Source organism: Orcinus orca, chromosome 14, assembly GCF_937001465.1.
Source record: "Orcinus orca chromosome 14, mOrcOrc1.1, whole genome shotgun sequence".
Taxonomy (NCBI): Eukaryota; Metazoa; Chordata; class Mammalia; order Artiodactyla; family Delphinidae; genus Orcinus; species Orcinus orca.
In genome coordinates, this window is record NC_064572.1 from 4175044 (window position 1) to 4181043 (window position 6000).

At 38.2% G+C, this 6000-nt stretch overlaps 1 pseudogene; it reads right to left on the reverse strand.

Moving 5' to 3' along the window:
• Positions 1-2322: 2322 nt before the first annotated feature.
• Positions 2323-5462, reverse strand: LOC125961082 (NOP protein chaperone 1-like; annotated as a pseudogene).
• Between the last annotated feature and the right edge of the window lie 538 nt (positions 5463-6000).

Here is a 6000-nt window from a genome sequence, read left to right on the forward strand (position 1 = left end):
CGGGGACCATCTCTTTTCCCCAGGTTTTTATTTTTCTTTATTTTTAACATCTTTATTGGAGTATAATTGCTTTACACTGCTGTGTTAATTTCTGCTTTATAACAAAGTGAATCAGTTCTATAGCCTGGTCCTTATTGATTAGCACCATTCTCATTGGAGGAAGAATGGAACTCGGGAGGGGGACCAAGTCCCTCTGACTTCCCTGGCTCAGGGTGCAGAGGGTGGGAGGGGTGCCCCAGCCCCTGCCCCCTGCCTCTGTTTACTCCCTGAAAAGTAGGGGCCACAGCCTCAGCTGCAGAAGCAGAAGAGCCACGCCTCTTCTCTTTGCTTACTGTTCTCATGCAATATCTCTTCCCATATTTTCACTTTCAGCATATGAATGTCCTTACTTCTGAGTCTCTTGTAGACAACATATAGTTGGACGCTTTTTATGTCTATCTTGTCCATCTTTGTTTTTTTAATGTTATTAAATATTCACCTATATTTTAGTATGAAACTTATTTTATTTCTTTATATTTAAATGTTTAAGACCTACATAATTTATCTTAGTATCCAAATTTATTTAAAAACAGCCAGCCCTGACTCTGAATATTAAATAATTCAACCATTTTACACTTAAAACGACATCCCTATCACATATTAAATTTTTGTTTTTCCTTTTCCTCCTATGTCATAAGAATGTCCAGAGGAACTGAATTTAGTTGACTTCTTTAACTGTATAGAATACCTAGTATTATATGAAAAGGCCATGGCGGGAGAGAAATATAATTCTACACACTAGTATGTATTCTAGACTGACTAGTCTCTTTCACTGACCATCAGACTATTTCTACTTGGCTTTGTATTTCCAGTGAAGTTACACTTTCATATCCGCATGGACACCATGGCTTAAAATGCTCTGTACATCCTCAATATACCTGTAAATTCATTTATCGACATCATTCGGTGCCTACTGTGTACCATGCACCAAGCTAAGGAGTGAACCAGACAAATACAACTCTTCCCACAATGTGGCATGAATATTATATTATAGAAGACAATCCTTAAATATTCACACCAATAATCCATCACAGCTGTGTTTGGTGCTACAAAGTATACCCTTTGCAGCTGAGAAGTCTCATTTCCAGATCTGTTCACTTCTGCATACTTTGAGTGCACAGCCGATTTCCAATTCCCAATGAAAAATACCAGAAGGAACTTGGAGAATTATCCTCAGCATATTTACAAGATGTTATAAGCTAATGAGAGGAGTAGGAAAAAATAATTAAAACAAACCCTAAAATATTAGGCAACAAAGTCTCATGAGCTCAATGCACTTGGAGACAGTCCTTTAAACTCTCAGGTCTATATCCTGAGCAAAGCCAGTCCCATGGCAGATGAGGTCCCAAACAAGTTAAATAAGATCAAGAATGTGGCAGAAAGGCAACTCCAATGCAGGATCATTTTGCCTTTTGAAAGGGAAAACCTGTTACTACCTCTTTATGTACTGTGACCTATTTTCCTGGGGTGTCCCTATTCTCTACAATGAATAGGTTTCAAAACTGTGGGCAACTGGAAGGAATAATTTTAATAGCTGAAACAAACAAAAAATTCCTTTATGAGAAAAAGAAAACCAAAAAAACCCACAAAATTTTCCAACCAGCAAATTTTACATGCATTGAGAGGCTACAGAGTCACTGACAGTGACTAAACCACAGAGCACCAGTTTTCCAGCTCAAACTGGAAAGGATTTTTTTTTTAATTAAAGTAGATATGTCTGAGGGCATCTAAATATAAGTAATTCTTTTCTTTGTAAAAAATTTCTCCCTCGGGGTGGGATAGGGAGGGTGGAAGGGAGACGCAAGAGGGAGGGGACATTGGCACAAATGTATACATATAGCTGATTCACTGGTCATTACAGACCAGAAACCAACACAACATTGTGAAGAAACTATACTCCAATAAATATATTTTTTAAAAAAAGTTCTCCCTCAATGAACCCGTTTTGATGGTAACAAATAAATATGACTTTATAATAACCTAAAAAAAACCCCAACCTAAGTTTTTGTTTGTTTTGTTCTGTTTTGTCAGTACGAGGGCCTCTCACTGCTGTGGCCTCTCCCGTTGCGGAGCACAGGCTCCGGATGCGCAGGCTCAGCAGCCATGGCTCACGGGCCCAGCCGCTCCGTGCATATGGGATCCACCTGGACCGGGGCATGAACCCGTGTCCCCTGCATTGGCAGGCGGACTCTCAACCACTGCACCACCAGGGAAGCCCCAAGAGGCCAATTTAAAACAAAAACAAATGGGTAACTTGTATTTTTACTTTAAAATAACTTTGAGATTTCCGAAGTCTATGCTGATGAAAGAGGATGCCAACAAATTCACTCATCACCATACATAAAGTTAAGCTTTCTAAACTAAATCTCTTTAGCATGAGATCAAAAACAGTCTGCTCTTAGAAGATCCCCAAATGCTATCTCTTCCAACTCTTTAAAAGCTAGCTTCTGTTTCTCCAAGAAGCAAAATACATTCATTTTTGCAAACAAACACCATAGGTATCTGAAATGCAAAATAACCAGCAAGCCACATTCTTTTCCGCAGAATTAGCGGGAACTATCACCTGTTTCTCAGATTGTTTATGTCCCTGTTTTCTTTTTTTTCACTGGCAGGACGGTCCAGAACTTCTATTTTGCCTTTTCCATCTTCTGAATGAGTAAGCTTAACTGTATCGATGGTGACTTCACCTTCAGAAGAGGTGCTATCCTCTTCATCCTCAAATTCTGAACTGTCCTCTGAACTGTCTTGTGAATTCTCTTGTGAACTGTCATCTTCTTTTGAATCAGACTGATTCATCTCAAACAAGGCCACATCCATTTGCATAATTTTTCTGAGAGTCTCGTCAATATTTTCAATATTGAAATGACCAGGTGGTGCAGCTGACATTTCTTTCCTTAGCTTTTCGTTTGCCTGAGCCATCTGTGGGAGAAAGCTCTGTACTTGGTCCAATAGGGGACTCCTCTCTATCCTGTTTGAAGAGTGGAATTTTTCTGGAATTACGCTTGGAGTTGATGAGCAACCTGTCCCATATACCTCCGTGGCCGCCCCTGCCCCCCATCAGCAGCTCTCTGGACACCAAGACCCTGGAGCTGTCCCGGGAAAACGACGAACAGCTCGCATCGGGCTGGGATTTGCCGTGGGCCTCCCTGCTGCTCGCCCGTCTTCAGAGCAGCCCCTCCAGGCCCAGGTGCCAGAAAAAGGCTGGGGACCTCTTTGTTTTTTAACTGATGAGTTTAAACCATATATATATATATGGTTTGTTTTCTGTAATGTCATATAGCTTTTCTGTCCCACATTTTCTCACATACTGACGTCCTTTGTTCTTACTTTTTGTACTCATTTTCAAAATTAATTTCTTTGGCTGTGCCAGGTCTTAGTTGTGGCATGGGGGCCTTTGATCTTCTTTGCAGCATGCGAACTCTTAGGTGTGGCAAGTGGGATCTAGTTCCCTGATCAGGGGTTGAGCCCAGGCCCTCTGCATTGAGAGCGTGGAGTCTTCGCCACTGGACCACCAGGGATGTCCACTGACTTGACTTACTTTTAATTTCCTTCTGTGTATATTCTATAGATAATCAATTTGGGGATACCATGGAGATTACATATAAAATCCTATCAAACTAGCTTAAACTGATAGCAACATAATTTTAATCACACGCAAAATCTCTATTACATCTCCAATTACATTACACATTAATTACATGTTATTAATGTCACAAGTCACATATGTATATATTGTTTTCTGTTAATGTAGATGTACGAATTAGTTATTTGGGGATGCTATAACAAAATGCCACAGCTTGGGTAGCTTATAAACAGAAGTTTATTTCTCATGGTTCTGGAGGCTGAAGTGTGAGATCAAGGTGGTTAGGTAAAGGTCTTTTTCTGAGTCATAGACTTTTCATTATATCATCACCTGGAGGAAGGGACTAGAGAGCTCTCTGAGGTCTCTTTTAAAAGCACACAAGAGACTTCCCTGGTAGGCCAGTGGTTAAGAATCCGTCTTCCAATGCAGGGGACATGAGTTCGATCTTTGGTCAGAGAACTAAGATCACACATGCCAAAGGGCAACTAAGCCCATGCACCACAACTATTGAGCCTGTATCCTGGCTCTACAGCCTGTCTGCCACAACTAGAGAGCCTGTGTGCTGCAACTACCGAGCCCCCATATCACAGCTAGATATGAAGCCTGTGCATCACAACAAAGATCCCACGTGCTGCAACTAAGAGCGAATGTAGCCAAATAAGTAAATATTTTAAAATAAATAAAAGCACACACATTATATTCATGGTGGCTCTGTCTTCATAACCTAAGCACACCCCAAAGACCCTACATCCTAATACCAACACATTGAGAGGTTGTATTTTTAACATATGAATTTTGGGGGAAACAATCACGCAATAGCAATAAATTTATAATTATTTTAATATTTTGGTTTAAAAAATATCCTAGAATAATCAAAAGTGTAGCTACAAGTCAAAATTATAGTGTTTTCTCTATTTGTCCGTTTATTTACCTTTATCAGAGACATATATATTTTCATATGCCTCAAGTTACTGGTGTCCTTTCATTTGAATTTGAAGTACCCCCTTTAGCATTTCTTGAAGGATAGATATTATGGTACTGAACTCCTTCAGCTTTTGTCTGAGACTGTCTCTCATTTTCCTCATTTTTGAAGAATAATATTGTAAGATATAGAATTGTTGGTAGGTAGTTCCGGCCATGCTTTAAGCATATCATTTCACTCTCTTCTGGCCTGCAAAATTTCTGATGAGAAAGCAACTGATAATCTTACTGACAATCACAATTAAGTGGATCATAATAATTGTCACATATAACTTTGTGTATATATATTTCTTAATGCTAACCTATTTACAAAAGTATTTATTGTTTCAAAATTTTGTATTTATCATTCCAAGATTACTTAACAAATCTATATTTTTATTCTACTTATTTATAAAGAGGTTATTAACCAAAATTATGAATTCATAGCTGAAATGTGTGGTAAAACATTCTTGATAAGCGTTTTTCCATGTCTGAGAATTTTGATATGAACTCCGTCTTTTCAGTTTGATTTTAACATTGATAGATCCAGTGTGAGGATTCAATGTTGACTAAGGAATTAAAAATCCCTCAGGGCTCTCCTTCATTCATTACAGTAAAAGTGTTTTCTATGCTGTGAAAACTCATGTGTATGTAAGTTTATTCAATGATATTCTCCAGTTAAAATGATCTCCATGTCAGTTACATACACATAGTATGTAAATCTTCTGCAATGGACATCCCCCCTTTGTAGCATTTCTACTAGCTATCATCAAAATTCAGTCTAATTTAGTCAATAAAGTGAACACTTTATGCTGGTCTGGTGTTTACACTGCACTGTAACTGAGTTCTATGAGTCTGCTGAATTCCTAACTTACCTCATTCCCAGGTTTCACATGTGGATGACCAGGGTTCACACCTGAAGAAATTTACTATTCTCTTACAGCTACATTGTTCCACCAGGAAAATAACTTGCCTGGATATCATTTCTTGCTTTTAATGGTCACAGTTTTTGCTTGAAATAAGACAAAAATAATAATTAAATTAAATAAATAAATAAGAAATGACACATGTGTCATTTGGGGATTAAATTGTTGAAAAGTACATTACATGGGGAAACAACATGAATTTGAGGAATACACCAGTGAATAGAAACATGGTTTAGAAAAATGTTAATAAGATGTTCAGTGTTTAGGTAAAAGAAAAATAAAATAAATTCAGACGCTACAGGGAATATGAGAGGAAAAATTATTAAAGAGACCGTGGCAAAGACAAAAACATGAAATTTTAACTCCCACGTGGACAGGATTTTTGCTTCTCTGAGGTGAAAAGTACAGGGGGAAACGTGAAGAGAAATTGATGTGTGATGCATAAGGACAGAATCTGGATAATTTGACTCAATGGCTTCACATACATTTCTA